This window comes from Gracilinanus agilis, chromosome 6, assembly GCF_016433145.1.
Source record: "Gracilinanus agilis isolate LMUSP501 chromosome 6, AgileGrace, whole genome shotgun sequence".
Lineage (NCBI taxonomy): Eukaryota > Metazoa > Chordata > Mammalia > Didelphimorphia > Didelphidae > Gracilinanus > Gracilinanus agilis.
The window spans coordinates 67,766,001-67,788,101 of NC_058135.1; the positions used below are offsets into that span (position 1 = coordinate 67,766,001).

Here is a 22,101-nt window from a genome sequence, read left to right on the forward strand (position 1 = left end):
GGGGAGAGAGACTGGTCATGCTATAAAAGGACTCCCCATCTTCCCTCTATAGCTTTTCTCAGATTCCTTCTTCACATGGTCTTTATGGAGCAACCCAAATGGACTACTCCCCAACCATCTGAGTTTTCCTGCTGCCATTTCTTACATGGCCACTAACACCTAGAATGTTTCTGACCATACCTTGGTAGAAGTTCTCCTTAAATTTTAAAGCCTAACCCAAATATCATATTTTACAAAAAACCTCCTCTAATTCTTTTCATGAGTATTGATCTTTCTCTATTTAAATCTCAAATTTCAATTTGTTTATATTTCTTTTGTGTAATCATATGCTAATATTTTTAATGTATGGAAATTCCAGATAAGTAAACCAATTGAAAGTTGACACCTTTTCTACAACTTACAGACTTGAGGGTTACCTTTGAGAATGACAGGTTAAATGACTTGTTTGAGATAAAAAGAGCTAGTATTGAAGTGTGTATCAGATCTAGAATTTTAACCCAGGACTTTCTGACTTGGATGTCAGCTCTCTATCCACTAAATGATAATATTTCCTATTATTTCCTATTAAAATATTATAAATACACATATATATGTATTATTATAATTATTTGACTGCCTCCTCAAATCCCCTTTCTATAATGTAATCTGTATGGCAGCAGAGACTGTGTCTATTCTAAGTATTCCCTCATTCCTCCTCAACACTTTACCCAATACTTTTCACAAAGTAGGCGCTTAAGGAATATTTGTTTTTGCTAAACGATTCATATTTTAGCCAGTATTTCTGGCTAAACTAATACATATGCTAGAGAGATAGCATGGCACAATAAATGGAGGATTGGTCTTGGGGTCAAGGAGGCATAGGATTAGATCTTGTCTCAAAGATTGCTGAGGTGCTTGACCCTAAACAAGTTGCTTAACATCTTTGTGTCGCAATTTTACACATCTAAAAAAAAAGGAAAAAAAAAACGATAGTATTACTTGCCCTCCCTATGACACAGGGATGTTTGAATAAAGTTTTAGGACCATTATATAAATTAGAACTGTTAATATTAAGGGCTTGGGCCACCTATGTCCCAAATGAAGAGCCTGTTAGGTAGTTTGATTTGTGTGTCTGTGTGAGGTGACATTGTGCTTTGCACCACAGCTGCAATAACAAAATACAGCCCTATAAGCCTCTGCATGGCTCACTGTGCAACACTGTCTCTCCAGATGTGTGGTCTGTCATGCTTTAACAGAATTTACTTTACAGCTGCTGCACATCACTCATTACAAATAGAATTTTTCCATTCCAGTCAACCTTAGCCACATTCACAATCCCACATTCATTCCACCCTGATGCTTATAAACAATAAAGAATTCTCAGTTTGCAACAAAAGATCATTGAGAATCTTCCTCTACCTTTCCCCTACACTGGCCTGTTTGTTAGGGACTTCTGGATCATGAAGCTCACAATTCAGAAAAGAAAACTAGAGCTGCCATGTTTGCAAAAAGCACTCTTCTGTAAGTTTCTTTCCCTACCTACCTCCTTCCTTCTTTCTTTCCTTCCTTCCTTCCTTCTTTCTTTCCTTCTTTCCTTCCTTCCTCCCTTTCTTCTCCCCTTCCTTCCTTCTTTCCTTCCTTCCTCCCTTCCTTCTGTCTTTTCTTCCTTTCTTTCCTTCCTCCTTCCTTTCTTTTCTTCTTTCTTTCCTTCCTTCCCTCCTTCCTTCCTTCCCTCCTTCCTTTCTTCCTTCTTTCCTTTCTTCCTTCCTTCTTTCTTCCTTCTGTGCTTCTTTTCTTCCTCCCTCCTCCCTTCCTTCCTTCCTTCCCTCCCTCCCTTCCTCCTTCCTTCCTTCCTTCCTTCTTTCCTTCCTGTGGGAAGCCGTTCGATGTATTAAAGCCATTGGAGAAATAGGATCAAATTTAGGGCCTGTTATCTGGATTCCCTATGTGACCAATCCAGACTGAGGCAGTCTTTGTGTTTGGTCCTGGTCACCTGAGCCCCAAAAGGCTCTGGTACCAGCAGGTAGGTTAATCCAAAATCAACTTGATCCCTCCAAGAGGCTATTAGGAGTCATTTAGAGAAACAGAGTCTGTAACAGATATTTTATCTGGATCCCATTACAAAATCATTGACAAGAAAAACTGTGTGTATGATTTTTCTGCACTGCATGTCAGGACAGACAGAATGGGCCATCTAAGGTAAAAATCTGAGGCTCCTCTTTTGACTCAGTCTTTGATTCCCACCTTTCTTAGGATTCTTATTGGAGAGCTTTGAAGTGGCAGACCAGCATCTACTGAGTTAATGATTCCTTTCCTAACAAATGTTAATTAGATAAGAGTGCATATTCAGATTAGAACTGGCTCCTTTAGGATTTGACTGGTGAGCATCTCCCTGGGATATTTCCTCTCCCGGAATTATCCCCTGCTGAATTGGGGTTTGGAATTTGACCATTTGTCTTTGCATCTGTATTCTTTAGACTTCAATGGATTATGCGTGATTTATTGCCCCTTACCAACTGTGACTCCTTTTTGCTTGAAATCAGTATATAATAAACTTCCATGCCTGCAGAATTTGGGACAGCATGGGCTAACCACTAGTCTAGTTGTTCTCATTTTCTTTCTCCTGCCTTAACCATCCTATGCCACCACGCCGCTCAGGACCCCAAAAAATCATATAGAGGCATGGCTCCCTATACCTTCCTTCCTTCTTTCCTTCCTACCTTCCTCATTGTTCATTCCTGATAAATGAACATACCAGATTCCTATGTGATCTTGGCTTAGTCATTTAAACATTCCAATCTCTAATTTTCTTTAATATATAAAATGAGAGGGTAAGCTTAATGTCCTCTAAGATCTATTCCAGTTGCAAAACTGTGACCTTGTGGAACTGTCACTGATTAATAATACTCTAAAAAGCACATTCATACATAAAAGTAAAATACTTAAAACTCCTAAATTGACATGACTACAGCCTTATATTTTTTCTTATTTAAAAAGTAATTTTATTGGTTTAATTTTCTCTGTGCCTTAGTTTTTTCATAGGCAAAAATCAAGGGTGAGATGAGAGTTCTGAGGTCACTTTGGCTCTTAATATATATATTTCTAAATTTGAGTCTAGGAGGGTTGGAAACATGACCTTAAGCAAGCAGAGATAGCTCAGTTTTATAAAAGTCCTTAAACTTCAGATATTCAAACTCTATCACTCTTCTAATAAACTAACACTTCCCTTAAAGGAGCAGTGGGAATTGAGTAATGAAGCTTAAGGTTCCCCATATGGCTGGTCTCTTGTGGTCTGAAAGTAAAGCCAAACAAACTGATAGGAATAGCATCTAGGAAAGAATCGCTTTCCCTCCATAGACTTTACTTGTGTGGTCAACTTAAGATCTACATATCTAGGCATTTGACACAATTATTATTAATAAGATTACAATATCATAAGAAGTTTTATGGTTATTTTAGACATTTTTACTTTGAGCTAGACTATAAAGAAAAACAATTGAAACTTAACATGCTAAATATAATACTTGCCATCTGTCAATATCAATTAAGGATTTGTTTTTTCAAGGTTATAAAATATGCCTTGTAAAGAAAGGGATGATGCAAATGTCACAAACATGAACATTACTTTTTTAAACTTAGAGACAAATGAAATTGTCTTCAGAGATATTAAAAATGAATGCCAGAATTCGCAATAATTCTTTCTTTCTCACTTAGCCCCAAATAAAACAACCAAAACTTCACACCTTTAATTTTAAGGGACTCGAGCTCAAATAAACATTTCAATAAAATTATATAGTTTTTCCTTCTGCAAATAAAATGAGAATGGGCCAGACAGTTTGCACCTTTGTGGAATGTTTAAATACACATGTTAGCAATTCTGATGTGACTAGAATTACCACTACCACTAATCTCCACCCCAACTCCAAACCTGCTACCCCAGTTCCAATTATCTTTTAGTTAATTAGTATTTTACCCTTTAATTTTTTTTTGTTTAAGTACAGTCCTGTGATTTCATCATTGTAGGGAGTTTTTCTCTTGGAAATTTCCTGCCTAAATTCAGATCACTCTTTTCTATAGCTTACAGTCAGAATACTATCTATTACATTGACATAAGTGACTTACTAAGGTAGACACATAGGTATTATGCATGAGATGGAATTAATAAATTCTTATCTTCCTGATTCATAGGTCATCTATCTGCTATGATTTGCTGTCTCTCAACAGCTTAATAAAAGATCCAAGGCGGAAATATTAGATCCAGAGGTGGAAAAATGCAGTGGCAGATAGTTGGTCCAACTTTTCACATTTTATAGATGAGGAAAGTGAGGTCCAAGAAAATTACAGAGCTAGTATCAAGGGCAGATTTGCACTCCATAGGCACTATTCTCTCCAGTCTTCCCCATAGCTTCCCTAAAACATTTTGGAAAGGATGGGTGTCATTTTACACCTTAGAAACAGCAATAGGGATTTAAGAAAAAAAATAAAATATTATCTCTTTGAGGTTCAAACTGGATAAAACAATCATACAACAACAAAACAAACAAAATATAAAAGAAATAACAGTGAAACCTGGAAATTCATATTTATTAACATTGATTGCTCATCGAAAAGAGGAAGACATTTAAGATTAATTATGCATACACAATAGGTCAAAGTATGTGGTAAAATGTGGAACTGAATATAATATTTTCAGATGAAGAAATAAAAACTATCTATAATCATACATAAATGTTTTAAATCATTGATTAGAGAAATACAAATTAAAGTAACTCTGATATACTAACACCTATCAGACTGGATAATAAGACAGTAAGAAAAGTAATAAATGTTGGAGAAGATGTGGAAAAATTGGGAAAATAATGCATTGCTGGTGGAGTTGTCTGATTCAACCATTCTAGAGTTTAATTTGGAACTGTGTGCAAAGTGCTATAAATTGCGGATACCTTTTGATCTAATAGGAATACTACTAAGTCTGTATTCCATTATATGATGAACAAATGTGAAAGACTTAGCCATGATCAGCAATACAACGACCCAAGACAGTTCTAAAGGACTTATTACACCTCCTGAGAATGAACTGATACAGTCTGAATACAGATTAAAGAATATATTTTTCACTTCATTTTATCTGTGCATTTTTCTTTTAGGGTTTTGGTTTAATATGTGTATTCTCTCACAACATGAGCAATATGTCATTATGTTTTGTAAGGTCATACATATATAACTGAGATCAAATTAATTGGCACCTCAGAGAGAGGGAGACAATTTGGATCTTATAAATTCACAAAACATGTTAAAATTACTATATGTAATTGTGAAAATAAAATATAAAAATAATTAAGTAGGGAAAACAATGGAATGAGAAAGAAAATAATTTTGAAAATCAACTCAGAAAGATCTACATGAAATTACGAAGACTGGAATGAGCAAAACAAAGAGAACTTTATATACAACAATAGAAATATTGTTTGAAGCATTATTTATGCAGTCTATATCCAGAGAAAGAACTGATAAGCAGAAATAAGTAAGACATAGTATATATCTATATATCTTTATCTCTATCTATCCCTCTATCTCAATGTTTTCTTATTCCCAAGTCAACATCATATCCATATATATGTATATATATATATATACATATATATATATATATATGTTTTACAGAGAGAAAGAGATCTTTTTGTCAGATGTTTTCTCTAATGGCATAAGAAGAAGGAAGAAGGGAGTTAATTGAGTGTTTTAATGAAACAAATAAATACCTTTAAACTAAAAAGGAATTCCATTATGGCCTAAATTAGTTTAATTTCATCAATTCAGAAGAGAGAGTAAATATTAGGAAAACATGATAACATACCCTTCTTCTTATGAGTATAATAGCCAAATTGATAGCCTCACTAGAAGGGAAGTATTCCCTTCAGAATCCTTTGAATTTATAAAGAAAATCATGAACAAAACAGGGAGGTTCTGGAAGCTACTCAAATTAAATGAAGTAATAAAAATATTAGTGATATTAATCAAAACTATATTTATATAGTCCAAGTAGTACTGAGAATGATAAAAAAAACAACAAAAACTTACAAAGATCGAAAGAGAATAAACAATATGAAATTAAATGATATAAGAGAAAGGGAAGTAGGCTATTTTTTTCTTTCCTGAGATAAATGTCAATGAGTAGTATCTGATCTATAAAAACAAAGCAAACATGTAAAAATAAACCAAAAAACGTTTTAAGTGAATTGAATTTGGTGAGAATAAGTTTTCTCTTATTCAACTAAAAATCAAGTCAGTACTGCAAACATTTACTTGGATATTTGCCAGCAGGCCGATAGCATTAATCCGCCTGTATGGTGTAAATCACTATGCTGGGTGCTAGAGCAGATACACAGTTTTAAGTAGAATTCAAGAAAATCCTGGACCTCACAGACCTGAAAGACTAGTAGAGGCATATGATTGAATTACTTAGTATATATGATTCTATAAGATTATACATGGTTAGTGTCAAGAGTGAGGTGAGCAAAGTGTTATGTGAAGTTAAAGGGAGGAACAAGGCATTACTAATTGGGAAAAAATCAGTGAAAGGTATATGGGAAAAGGTAGCATTTAATATGAACTTTATAGACAAGAATTGACATGTCCAAGAGAAGGCAGCAGATGATTTAAATAAAGCATGAAAAGAAGAATATGCTCCTTTTTTTCAGCTACAGAATCATAGGATCATATAGGTAGATCTAGAAAGGATAGATTACTTCATTTAGTTCAAATCCTCATTTTAAATGAGGAAATGGAAATCCAAAGATTTCAAGATTATATTTACTATTCAAGATCACATAATTATTCCGTGGCAAATAGCCTGATTAAAACACCAATTTTACTTAAAGTCACAGATCTTTCCACTGTCATTATGAATTAAATAATTCTAAATTTTGAATTTTATGGTTAGAAAAAGCATAAAAAATAATTGTCAACCACCTAACTGGATAGAAATTTTTTATATGCTCTCTCTCCCTTCCTCACTTTCTCTCTCTCTCTCTCTTTTAATTGTTTGGAAAGTGTTTTGTATTTATGTTCGTATAATCCCTGTGTTTGTTTTGATAGGTAGATTCCTAAGTATTTTATATTGTCTAGGGTGATTTTAAATTTTGTTTCTCTTTCTAACTCTTGCTGCTGTGATGTGTTGGAAATATATAGAAATGCTGATGATTTATGTGCATTTATTTTGTATCCTGTAACTTGCTAAAGTTGTTGATTATTTCTACTAGCTTTTTAGTTGATTCTCTAAGATTTTTTAAGTAGACCATCATATCATCTGAGAAGAGTGATAGCTTAGTCTCCTCATTGCCTATTTCAATACCTTCAATTTCTTTTTCTTCCCTTATTGCTACTGCTAGTGTTTCTAGTACAATGTTAAATAATAGAGGTGATAATTGGCATCCCTGTTTCACTCCTGATCTTATTGGAAAGGCTTCTAATTTATCCCCATTGCATATTATGCTTGTTGATGGTTTAAGATATATACTGTTTATAATTTTTAGGAAAGGACCTTCTTTTCCTATAATTTCTAGTGTTTTCATTAGGAATTGGTGTTGTGTTTTGTCAAAGGCTTTTTCAGCATCTATTGAGATAATCATGTGGTTTTTATTGGTTTGCTTGTTGATATGGTCAATTATGTGGATGGTTTTCCTAATGTTGAATTTCCTAATGTTGCATTCCTGGTATAAATCCCACCTAATCATGATGAATAACCCTCTTGATCACTTGCTGGAGTCTCTTTGCTAGTATCCTTTTTAAGATTTTTGCATCCATGTTCATTAAGGAGATTGGTCTGTAATTTTCTTTCTCTGTTTTTGATCTACCTGGCTTTGGAATCAGTACCATATTTGTGTCATAAAAGGAGTTTGATAAGACTCCTTCTTTGCTTATTATATCAAATAATTTGTATAATATTGGGATTAATTGTTCTTTGAATGTTTGATAGAATTCACTTGTAAATCCATCAGGCCCTGGTGATTTTTTTTTGTAGGAAGTTCTTTAATGGCCTGTTCAATTTCTTTTTCTGATATTGGATTATTTAAGTATTCTATTTCTTCTGCTGTTAATCTAGGCAATTTATATTTTTGCAAATATTCGTCCATATATCCTAGATTGCTAAATTTATTGCCATATAATTGGGCAAAATAGTTTTTAATGATTACATTAATTTCCTCTTCATTAGAGGTGATGTCTCCCTTTTCATCTTTGATACTATTAATTTGGTTTTCTTTTTTCCTTTTTTAAATTAGATTAACCAGTACTTTGTCTATTTTATCTGTTTTTTTCAAAATACCAGCTTCTAGTCGTATTTATTAATTCAATAGTTCTTTTACTTTTGATTTTATTAATTTCTCCTTTGATTTTTCATATTTCTAATTTAGTTTTCATCTGAGGATTTTTAATTTGTTCATTTTCTAGTTTTTTAAGTTGCATGCCCAATTCATTAACCTCTATAATTTGTTAATATATGCACTCAGTGATATCAATTTTCCTCTTGGAACTGCTTTGGCTATATCCCTTACATTTGGGTAAGATGTCTCATCATTGTCATTATCTTCAATGAAATTATTAATTCTTTCTGTGATTTGTTCTTTCACTAAATTATTTTGGAGAATCATATTATTTAATTTCCAATAACTTTTTGGTTTGCCTCTCCATGTATTCTTACTAATAACTATTTTTATTGCATTATGATCTGAGAAGGTTACATTTATTATTTCTCCTTTTTTGCATTTGTTTGCCATGTTTCTGTGACCTATTACATGGTCTATCTTTGTGAATGTTCCATGTGCTACTGAAAAGAAGGTGTATTCATTTTTGTCTCTTTATTTTTCTCCTTATACCTATTAACTCTAATTTTTCTAGGGTTTCATTCACCTCTCTTATCTCTTTCTTATTTATTTTTTGGTTTGATTTATTTAGATCTGATAGGGGAAGGTTGAGGTCCCCCACTAGTATGGTTTTGCTATCTATTTCATCCTTGAGCTCCACTAGCTTCTCCTTTTGAAATTTGGAAGCTATACCATATGGTGCATACATATTGAGTACTGATATTTCTTCATTATTTATACTGCCTTTTATTAGGATGTAATTACCTTCCCTATCTCTTTTAAACTTATCTATTTTTACTTTGGCTCTGTCAGAGATTATGATAGCCAACCCTGCCTTCTTTTTCTCATTTGAAGCCCAAAAGATTTTGTTCCATCCTCTCATTTTCACTCTATGTATGCCTGTCTGTCTCATGTCTGTTTCTTGTAGACAACATATGGTTGGGTTTTGGTTTCTAATCTACTCTGCTATTTGCTTCCATTTTATGGGCGATTTCATCCCATTAACATTCAGAGTAATAATTATCAACTGTGCATTCCCAGACATTTTGATTCTCTCTGCTAGTCCTGTCCTTTCTTCTTTCACTGTTTCCTTCTATACTAGTATTTTGTTTTTAATCAGTTCATATAATCCCTTCCCTAGTTGTACTTCCCTTTCTCCCCCCTCCCTTCTTGTTCCCCTCTTATTGTTCTTTAAAGCCACACAGTGCCCCCCCAGCCCTCTCCTTCCCTTGTATCGCTTCCCTCCCCACCATTCCTTTTGTTTCCCTTCTACTTCTCTATAGGGTATGAATCAATTTTCTGCCCATATGGATCTGATTGTTCTTCTCTAAGTTGATTTCAATGCACTTAAGTATTGAACATTTCTTCTCTGTAACCTCTTTACCCTTATAGTGTATTGTTATTTTTCCCTGTTGATCCCACTCACTTCTTTATGGAATATAAATTTATTCCTTTTTGTTTCCTTTCCTATTTTTCTTATTATTATCTTCTTCCCCCCTAGTTTTATATATACTTATACCTACACACATACATACATATACACATACATATACATACATCTTGAGTTCTGTGTTTGGGCAGCAAACTCTCTATTTAAGTCCGGTTTTTTCTTGATGAATGTTTGGATCCCTTGATATCTGAATTACTTCTTCTCAGCAGCTTGTAATATTTTTTCCTTAGTCTGGTAGTTTTTGAATTTGGCTACAATATTCCTGGAAGTTGTCAATTCTGGAGGTGATCTGTGTATCCTGTTGATTTCCACTTTTCCCTCTTGTTCAAGAATTTCTGGGCAATTTCTCTGATAATTTCTTGTAAAATGTTATCTAAACTTTTTTCTTTTATCATGATGTTCTGGTAAACCAATAATTCTTAAGTTGTCTCTTCTAGCTCTGTTCTTCAGATCTTTGGTTGAATCAATGATGTGTTTCGTATTCTCCTCAAATTTTTCATTTTTTTTTTATTTTGTTTGATATATTCTTGCTGTCTTGTGAAGTCATTTGCTTCTAGTTGTTGAATTCTGTTTTTTAAAGACTGAATTTCATCCCTGGCTTATTGGTCATCCTTCTCTTTCTGGTCTGATTTTCTTTGTAGATCATCTTTTGCCTTCTTTGCTTCATTTTCAAGCTGGTCAATTCTGGCTTTTAATACTTTATTTTCTTGTTTTAGCTCATGTAGTTCCTTTTTCAAATTGTCTTCAACCTCTCTTGATTGCTTTTTGTGTTCCTGAAGTTCTTGAATTAATTGAGTTTTAAGTTTTTGTGTTAATTGAATTTTGAGTTCTTCCAAAGCCTGTGTCCAGTTCGCTGGAACTATTTCCTCTTCTTCTATTTCTGTTTCATTTGCTCTCTTTTCACTTCCTTGAAATAAGCTGTCAATTGTCATTTCTTTTCTCTTTTTCTGTTGCTTACTCATGTTTTTTCCCTTCCTTGTTCTGCTAGTCTGAGCAGATGTATTTAATGATTTTTGATGAAAGTTCCAGCTGGTAATGAAGGTCTGTAGTTACTTTCTCTGCCCTCTGAGGACTTCTTGTCTTTTCAATTGTTGGTATTAATCCTCTATTGATTAGATTAATCTTACTCCTTTATCTGCCCTGAGGCTAAAACCTTGAGGGGAGGGAAAAGCAAACAAACAGAAAAAAGAAAAAAACAAACAGAAAAATGGGGTGACAAGAAAGAGCATTTTTTGCTGAACTGAGCTCTCCAGCAGAGGGGTTCCCCCTGAGCTGTCCACTATGTTTGATCTGGTTTTCTTTCTTCTTGAAGCCCTGCGTTCTCTCTCTCAGTATGAGGAAGTCAAGCTGTCTGTGGTCTGGGGTTTGGCTCTCGCTAAGCCACCATCTTCTGGGTGTTTTTGCTGTGTTTCTCTGGTTTCTTCCTCCAGTCACCTTTCCAAGGCCTGTGTTTGACTCCCTGAATCCAATGCCAGCAACGCCCTCTCTCCTGACTGGTGCACACCCCGGCCCTGAGATTTCCCAGGCAGCTGGAGACTCTGCACAGCACGTGGGGGAGGCATCCTGGGTTCCTGGAATTCCCCTTCTGTGCCCTCAGACCTGATAATTCAAGAATTGAAGCCTTTTTCTTGATATATAGTTATGCTGCAGTAGAGTTCCCCCTGCTCTGTCCAGTCATTAGATTTGGTTCTCTTTCTTCTCGAAGCACATTGTTTTCTATCTCGGTGTGTAAGGGTGCTGAGGTTTTAATATTTGCTCAGTCTATGCTGCCATCTTCCATCTACTCTAAAGCTAGTAAATGTTAAAAAGTAGAATTTGAATTCAAGTCTTCCTCAGTCTACATTTCAATGCCATTGTACCACAGTGTGATTCCTGGTAACAGTAGATTATTAATTAATGCTTGTTCAAAATAATTACTGAATGAGTAAACTGACTATACAGTATATTCTGTGATTTGAGAGCTTAGAACACTGATGCATTCTGGTAATCTTTCACCCAAAGTGTTTAGAGGAACACTGAGCTATATGAGAGAAATGATTAACAAACTCATGTTAAGAAACCATCACCTATTTCCCTGTCATTTCTAGTGAGTGTTAGTTGTCCACTCAAACAACAGCTTTCTTCCTTAGATAGCTAGTCAATACAGCTAAATATAGAGTAACTCTGCCATGACTGACAGGTAAAATCTTTGTCAAACTTTCATTTCTCTTGCCCAGCTCTGCCTGACTGGTCAAATAAGTTGTTCTCACTAACACTATTATTTTTAACTCACTTCATTCTGTCTTTCATTTGGAAAAGGACCTTAACAGATCATCTGGTTCCAAATCCTAGATTATTTATGATATTCTCCCCAGTTCTTGAATGCAGTAATTGAGATCCTCAACTGTTAGGAACTAATGTGATACAGTTTATAAATTATTGCTCCCTACCTCAGTGCCATTAAAATGTCTCCATTAGTTTTTCTAGTCAAGGGTGTTTCTTCCTTGAAAAGAATGCACTTTTAGACTTTACAGGAGAAGGGAATAAGCTTAGCTGACTAAGGTGTTTTTCCCTGAAGCAGAAAATATCTTGTTGTCACAATCAAAGAGCAAAGGTAGGTGAGCTGTGCAAAAAAGGGAAGCTGTACTGCTTCCAGACCCCTAAAAGAGCACTTCTTTCTGTCAATCTGAGGATGCCTGCAGGGAGTTGATAGTATTGTCATTATAAGGATAAACAGTTCATTGAAGTTCAATTCTGAAAAACACAACTAAAAGTTGGTATATTATTGAAAGAAGACTGGCAATATATCAGAATTTACATATTAATCCCTTGCAATACATTCCAAACATTTTTCCTTAAGAGAGAACTATAATTGCAACAATTATACCTGGCAATAACTGTTCAGTTTGTCTCAAATCATTATTGTAGAAAGGCAAATAATAATAAAACAAAATATTGCCTATTTCTTTCTTAATGTCATGAAACAAAAAGGTTTATGAAGTATAAACTAATCTATAAGAGAATAAAACATTTAGTGGCATTGGAAAATACATTATTTGGATGAGTAATTTGTCTCAATTTATGAATGTATTCTAAGCAATCCCTATACTCTGAACATACATAATTTAAATCCAGGCACCTTGTTTGAAAGCATTTCTTCCTACTCTCTGCTTAGTAAAATTTTGTTCTTTCTTCAGTGTCCAACTCAGGTGCCACATCCTCTAATATGTCTTCCCATTCCACTCCTAGGCACAGTTTCTTCATCCATAGCATGAAGGAATTTGACTCCTCTATGTATTGATTTCATTTTAATTTATGTTGGGGTAAAAAGAGATATTGTGGCATACTGAGCTGGTCTTGGAGTCAAGGAGATCTAGGTTCAAGTTGTACCTTTGATACATATTGTATAACCCTCGACAAGTCTTTTAACCCCTCAATGAATCGATTAACTATTTAAGTTTCAGAACAATTGCTGCTCTGAAGCAATATAGGGAATGGCAGAAAGTAAGGAAATCACAATTTCAGTCTATATCTATATCTCTTTCCATATATACCTACATATATATTTAATCTACTTCTATTTTTATATATATATGCCATATATATTTTAACTAATATATATATTTTGATATTCCATATATATCTAACAATACCTATACATACTGATAAGGTATGCATATTTTCAAATGCAGATATACATATGCACTTTTCTATCTCATGATGTATATAATATGAATACATATAGATAGATATAATGACAGAATATCATCATTTCAGTATATGTTTTATCTTTATATTTTCTCTCTCTCTTTGCCTCTCTCTCATATTATAAGATCATTGAGGACAAGGTCTTTGTTGTTAGTATCATCATTTCTCCCAGAGAGGGTATCTTATTACACATAATAATAAGTCTTTAACAATTGTTTCTTTGGTTGAAAATTAAACAACAATAAGACAGTATTAAAGATTGTATATCAATTCAATTATATTCAGATGTTAAATTTATGCTTTGTTAACTAGAAATACTGATTTTATACATACATACATACATATATGTATATATATACATATATGCANGATATACATATGCACTTTTCTATCTCATGATGTATATAATATGAATACATATAGATAGATATAATGACAGAATATCATCATTTCAGTATATGTTTTATCTTTATATTTTCTCTCTCTCTTTGCCTCTCTCTCATATTATAAGATCATTGAGGACAAGGTCTTTGTTGTTAGTATCATCATTTCTCCCAGAGAGTGTATCTTATTACACATAATAATAAGTCTTTAACAATTGTTTCTTTGGTTGAAAATTAAACAACAATAAGACGGTATTAAAGATTGTATATCAATTCAATTATATTCAGATGTTAAATTTATGCTTTGTTAACTAGAAATACTGATTTTATACATACATACATATATGTATATGTATATATATACATATATGCATATGTGTATATATATATATATATATATATAAAGTATTGCTAAAGAACATTGACAATTTCCAAACCTTGTCTATTAGGCTGAAAATATACTTATAATTGAAACTTTTATAAATTGTATCTGCTTTCCCTCAGGTTCTATATTCTCTCTAAACTCCATTAACTGAAAAATCCCTGAAAATGCAGAAGACAAAATGAATTTCATGAAAAATCTACTTATCTGTCTCAAGAGTGCTGGTAAACCAATATGGGAAACATGATTATATACCATCTCTCTCTAATAATACAGATATCCATTTAACTAGATAAAGAGTATTACAAATTTACTCAGTAGAAGTAGAAAAAGCCAATTTCAACTCTGTAACTTTGGAATGCTAAAATCATTAAAATCATCATGTCTTGTGCATTCCTCCAAAAATATGAGTGATTACACAAAATAAACAAACTTCAATATGAATTCAATAAATAATTATACAGAATAAATAAACTTTAAATAATAGAGTCTACATTGGTTCTTTGTGAAGGAGCATAGTTATTCAGCAAGTTTGTAGTTATAAATGTTATATTTTAAATAAATGGGAAAGGCATCCTGAGTTGTAAAATTAGAGAAAAAGTACTTATAAGTGTTAATTTCTTTTTTAAATTCAATAAAATGTAAAATAATTAGAAATAGTTTTTAAATCTACCAAAATATTTTGTCATAATTTTTCTGTTAGAGAATTGCTTATTCTGGATAAATAATAGATATTACACTTTAATTTTCACCAACTATAGAAAAATGAGCTCAAGCGTCTAATTTCCAGTGGCACAATAGCTATAAGCCACTTTTAAAGCTTAAACAAAGCCATAAAAGCCACTGAGGTTCAGGTAAATCTATGTTCTGTGATTAATTTATAAGCAATAAACTATGTGCAGATTTAAAGTTAAAATGAAATGATAAATTATTTAAAAAGTGATTTGGAATTTTAAATAGGGAAACTGAAAATTTAGATTAACAATAAAAGAAATATTAGCCTAAAGTGAAAAAAATTTGATAAGTCAGGTTTCTATCAATCGATCCAGGGTCATTTATGAAGTAACTATATTTCAGGTACTCTGCTAGGCATGAAGTACACAGGAGGTCAGAAAATAAATAATCTATATTCTTTTTTTGTTTGTTTTTTACCTCTTTAAAATTTTTAATTTCTTATTTTAATTTTTAAATATTTTTCAATGGTTACATGATTCTTTTTCTCTTCCTCCCCTTTTCCCTCCCCACTCCAAGAGCCAACAAGCAATGGGTTATATAATATTATAATATTAATATCTATTTCTATGTTATTCATTTTTGTAGTAATCTTCTAAATACCAAAACTCCACATCCTATACCCTTATAAACAAGGGAAAAATCATGTTTTTTCTTCTGCATTTCTACCCCCATAGTTCTTTCTCTCCCTGTGGATAGCCTTCTTTGTCATAAGTCCCTCTGGATTGTCCTGGATCATTGCTTTGCTCTTAGTAGCAAAGTCTGTTATATTTGACTGTGTGTGTGTGATGTTTCAGTTTCTGTGTACAATGTTCTCCTGGTTCTGCGCATTTTATTCCATGTCAGTTCTTGAAAGTCTTTCCAGTTCATATAGAAATCAAGCAGTTTATCATTTCTTATAGCACAATAGTAATTCTCCATCACATACCACAATTTGTTCAGCCATTCCCCAATCGAGGGACACCCTTCCTTTTCCTTTTTTTTTTTTTTGCCACCACAAAGAGTGTAGATATGAATATTTTTGTACAAATATTTTTCATTATTATGTCTATGGGGTACAAACACAGCAGTGGTGTGGATCAAAGAGCATGCATTCTTTTAAAACCCTTTGGGCATAATTCCAAATCGCCTTCCAGAATGGTTGGATCAATTCACAACTCTACCAGCAATACATTAATGTCCCAAATTTGCCACATCTACTCCAAAATTTATTATTTTCCTTTAATGTCATATTGGTCAAATTGCTAGGTGTGAGGTGGTACCTCAGTTTTGATTTGCAATTCTCTAATCAGTACAGATTTAGAACACTTTTTCAGGTGATCATTGATAGTTTTGATTTCTTCATCTGAAAACTGCCTATTCGTATCCCTTGACCACTTTTTAACTGGGGAATGGCTTGATTTCTTGCACATTTGACTTAATTCCTTATAAATTTGAGAAATTAGGCCTTTTTCAGAGATTTATGTTTTTTCCAAGTTTGTTGCTTTCCTTTTAATTTTGGTTTCATTAGTTTTGTTTTACAAAAACTTTTTAATTCAATATAATTGAAATTATTCTTTTTACATCTTGTATTGTTCTCTATCTCTTACTTGGTCTTAAATTATTTCCTTTAATATAGATCTGATAGGTATACTATCCTACATTCACCTAATTTACTTATAATTTCCCTCCCTATAATTAAGTCATTTACCCATTCTGAATTTATCTTGGTGTAAAGTGTGAGGCGTTGATAAATCTAATTTCCCCCATGCTGTTTTCCAATTTTCCCAGCAGTTTTTGTCAAATAGTGGGTTTTTTTCTGGAATCTTTGGATTTATCAAACACTATCTTGCTGAGATCATTTACCCCTAGTATATTCCATTGATCCACCCTTCTGTCTCTTAGTTATCTTGAACTTTATAGTACAGTTTAAGATCTTGTGATGCTATGTCCCCATCCTTCACATTCTTTCATTATTTCCCTTGATATTCTTAATCTTTTGTGCTTCTGAATAAACTCCAAGTTATCCTATTTGATATTTTATTAAAGGAAAACTGAAAATATGAATTTAAAGTGTTAAACATATGAACTGAAATATTGTTCAGTTTATTGTTTAATGTAAAAGTGGTACCCAGATGTGATCACTCTGTCAGTGATTATGGGAGCACCTCTAATGATGTCAAAATTCTGCCAACATCTCCCTTTGTTTGCAGCAAAACTAGGAGACTGATTGAAATATCCATGGGATCTGAGTTTTAAAACTCAAATAGAAGGGGGCAACTGCGTAGCTCAGTGGATTGAGAACCAGGCCTAGAGACAGGAGGTCCTAGGTTCAAATCTGGCTTCATACACTTCCCAGCTCTGTGACTCTGGGCAAGTCACTTGACCCCCATTGCCTACCCTTACCACTCTTCTGCCTTGGAGCCAATACACAGTATTGACTCCAAGACGGAAGGTAAGGGTTTTTTTAAAAAAAAATAAATATAACTCAAATAGATCTTTGAGACCATCAAGTTCAACCAATATAGTTTACAGATGAAAGTACCAAGGTCTAAAGAGAAAAAACATCACTTGTTTACTGTCAAAGAGCTAACAAGTGCTTGAGGAGAGAGTTGGAGCCAGGTATGTGTTTACATATACACATATGTGTATATATTTAAATTTTTTTCAGAGCCCTATTTGCAAGATATGCCAGCTCTCTCTTAACTTTACAACCTAACATCCTCTTATGAAAACATGTTAATAGACACTACTAATTCTTTATCCCAAAGAGATCAAAGGCACACACCAGAAAGGTCTACTTGTTAAAAATATTTCTAACTGTTCCTTTTGTGGTAACAAAGAACTGGGAACTTAAAGGATTTCCATTGTCTGAAGAATGGCCCAAAATTTGTGGTATATGATTGTAATAGAAAACTATAAGAAATGACAAACAAGATGATCACAAAAAAAAAACAACAAAAAAAACCGGAAAGGCATATAAAGTGAGAGAAACTGAAGTGAGCAGAACCAAGAGAACATCTTACACAGTAGCAGTAATTTAGTACTATAATAAACTCTGAATGACTTAACTATTCTCAGTAATTTAAGGATCCAGGACTACTCAAGAGACTCATAACAAGAAAATGCTATCCATTACTATAAAAGGAATGAATGAAGTCTCAATACAGATTGAAGCATGTCAGTCTTTTATTTCCTCCTTGAATTTTTCTCTCGTGTAAGAGATATGTCTTTTATACAACATGAACATGAAGATTAATATATTGTATAACATCACTTGTACAACCCAAGTCATATTACCTGATCTCTTGGGAAAGGGACAGGGGTGGTAGGAAAAGAGAGAACATGGGTCACAAGATGTCAGAAAATAATTATTGAAAACAGTACTGATATATAATCTGGTAAAAAACAAAAAAACAACAACTTTAAAAAACCATTATATGGGGGCAGTTGGGTAGCTCAGTGGAGTGAGAGTCAGGATCTTGATTTTATAGCAGAGAACTGCTCCAGCCAAAAGCAACAAAATGTTTATTTTTGTCCAACTGAGATATGCTTATTTGGGGAGTTTTGTGTTTTAGGTCTACATTTAAGTATTTTTAAATTAAGCCTGAAAAAAAATTATTATAGAACAGCCAAGCATTGCTTTCTTATTGCAAGTTCTCTACTTGCTGAGATTATTCAAAAGGCAACTTCATGCTATTTGTCAGTTAGAATGTGAGCTCCTTGAGGGCAAGGACCCTGTTTTTGTTTTTTTTTTCCTTTCTTTTTCCTTTAGCCCATAGCATCTGTATCTGGTACATTACACTATTGTTCAGTAACTAGACCACTTGGATCCTGTTGTAGGGTTTTCTTCCCCAAAGAGACTAGAGCGTGTTGCCATTTCTTTCCCCAGCAGATTAAGGCCAAACAGAAGTTAAGTGATTTAGGGGGCAGCTAAGTGTCTTAAGTGGATCAAGAGCCAGGCCCAGAGAGAGGAGATCCTAGGCACTTCCTAACTGTGTGAACCTGGGCAGGTCATTTAACTGCCATTGCTGCTCTTCTGCCTTGGAATCTACACTTAATTTTGATTCTAAGACAGAAGAAAATGATTTACAAGGCACTAATCATTCTGGATTGTTGGGTGGCTTTGATGTTTGATGGACAAATCCCTATAATGCTAATCTCCAAACAGACAAACAAAGCCAAAACAGCTCCTTAAACTCTAGGGACTATGAATAGAATGCCTTCTAAGGCACAGCCTGGTGATGAAGAAGGATTTGACTATAATGAAGAAGAGTGGTATGACTGTAAAGGAGGTGACCTGTTTAGAAATCAAGGAAGATTTCCTGGACACATTTTTAAAAATTTGTTAAATTTAGAATATTTTTCCTAGTTACATGATTCATGATCCCCATCTTCTTTCTTCCCCACTCCTGAAGCCGATGAGCAGTTCCACTGGGTTATACATGTATCATTGTTCAAAACCTATTTCCATGTTATTCATATTTGCAGTAGAGTGATTATTTAACATCAAAACACCAATCATATCCCTATCACACTACATGATGGATCACATATTTTTCTAATGTGTTTCTGCTCCCGCAGTTCTTTCTCTGGATGTGGATAGCGTTCTTTCTCATAAGTTCCTCTGGATTGTCCTGGATCATTGCATATCTGCCAGTAGAAAAGTCTATTACACTCGATTGTGCTGCAGTGTATCCTTCTCTGTGTATAATGTTCTCCTGGCTCTGCTCCTTTGACTCTTCATCAGTTCCTGGAGGTCATTCCAGTTCATATGGAATTCCTTCAGTTCTTTATTCCTTCTGTTGTAGCCCAGAAACAGAGACCCTTAACTAACAGCATCCTGTTGAGCATGGGGGTTTTACAAACATCCATAAATTAGCATATCCTGTAGAGAAGGGGAGTTTTACAACTACATGCTCTGACCAGTGGGTCACCCTTCCTCCCTAGGTAAGACCACTTTGAAGGTTTAGAACTGTATCCTGTGGCGCCCAGACACATCTGCCTAACTGTTAAGTGAAACCTAAGAGATAGACGCCAGACCCCAGCCCTATAGGCGCCAAACCCTAGCCCTCGGAACATATATATATTCCCCTTTTAAAGGTATTACTCGGGACTCTCTTTGCTGAGTTCCCCCAGAGTGCACTGGCAATAAAGCTTTCTCCCGCCCGATTGCATTATCTCCTGTGTTCCTCTGGTGGCCACCCATTTTGAACCCTAACACTTCCAGCACAATAGTATTCCATCACCAGCAGATGCCATGATTTGTTCAGCCATTCCCCAATCAAGGGATGCCACTTCATTTTCCAATTTTTTGCCACCACAAAGAGTGTGGCCATAAATATTTTTGTACAAGTCTTTTTTCTTATTATCTCTTTGGGGTACAAACCCAGCAGTGGCGTGCCTGGATAAAAGGGCAAACATTCTTTTAAAGCCCTTTCGGCATAATTCAAAATTGCCCTCCAGAATGATTGGACCAATTCACAACTCCAGCATTGTATCAGTGTCCCGATTTTGGAGCATCCCCTCCAACATTTCCTGAACACATTTTTTGGGGGACTTTCAGATAAATATCTTAGGTGAAAAGGATGATACTCCAGTCCATTTCTGTGATAAATGTGGATTACCTATTAAAATTTATGGGCACAAGATCCCATGCAAACATGCTTTTTGCTATGACTGTGCTATTTTGCTGAGAAAAAGGCAGATAAGATGTGCCCAGGCTGTAATGATCCTGTGCAGTGAATTTAACACTGTATGTGGAGTTCTCTCTTCAAGTGTAGCATTGTTCAAGAGCACAAAAGAACATAACTGTCTCAGAGAGACTTGCAGCATTGCATCAACCACCATCATTTGAGAGCTATAAAATCTGTTACTCATCCTCCAATTGAAAATATCCATCCTCTCATTGCCCCACCACCAGCTGAAATTTCTGATCATTTTATAATGCCTCTAGACGAGCACCACACGAGCCATATTGTGCCAAAGCAGCACATCATGATGCTACCACCTCCTTTGCAGCATGTGCCACATGAGTATTATAATCAACCCCATGAAGATATCTGAGCACCTCCTGCAGAGCTGTCAATGCCTCCACCTCCACCTCATTCACTCATTTAGGAAACCTTTTAAATTTCAACAAGAAAACACAGCAATTTAATAACTGTCCCTATTCAGAATGATTCATAGTCAGATGCCAGAGAACCAACCCCTCCAGCCCCAGCACCTACTCACCATCACCTTGAATATCAGGGTCAACCAGTGGTTTCTCTCCCTCATCATATTATGTCTCTAAAACAATATTATTCACCAGCATCTCCTCCTCCACCACAAATATGCCATCCAAGGCAGCATCCTCCCTAGGCAGCAGGTACTCATATGTTTTATAGCCAAGCCTCTCCTCCATCAATTACCTCTGCTCCACCACCAACTACCCCACTCCCCTGGACACATCATTGCTCAGATGCCACCGTACATGAATCATCATCCTCCACCAGGACCTCCTCCCTTTCAACATGGTGGTCCTCCTGTAAATGCTTCCCCTCCTCACCACTAACTTTTTGCCATAGTTCACTGAAAATCAAGGAACTCTGAGCCCTCCATTCACACAGTTTTGGAATATGGCAGGAATAAGGGACTAGCCCCACTTCCTGGGCCACATCATCCTGATCAAAAGAGATATAGACCATATTACCAACGATAATAGTGTTTTGAACTAAAGATACAATGAAGTTTGGGGGTAGGAGGAGACTTTATGTATTTTGAGGCAGGAAGCATCTCTTACAGAGATGGCTGTAAAACACTCTTAGGGTCTTGTATCTAAAATGTTTTTAAGCCTTGACCTTATGACTGATTTCAGGTATACGGTAGTGCATATAAATGGCTCAGTAAAGCACAACTATATTTTAACAAGTTTGTGCCCCTAGTGTGGTAAATTGACCCAGAGTTGATCATTTTGTAATATTATTTCCTGGAAAAAAATCAAATGTTGTACCACTTTCAGAAGTATTGCTTTTGTTAAATCCAATATTTAGGTTTTTCTTGTAATACATTTTGCTAACCTATGTAAAATAATTAAATTTCGATATGGTTGTAAAGATAAAATAAAGAATGCTTTATAGAGTTTCATTAATACTGTATGTTATTAAT

At 34.5% G+C, this 22,101-nt stretch overlaps 1 pseudogene; it reads left to right on the forward strand.

Moving 5' to 3' along the window:
* Window positions 1–21,593, forward strand: part of LOC123252272 — a 29,975-nt pseudogene extending 8,382 nt beyond the window's left edge.
* The last annotated feature ends 508 nt before the right edge of the window (window positions 21,594–22,101 follow it).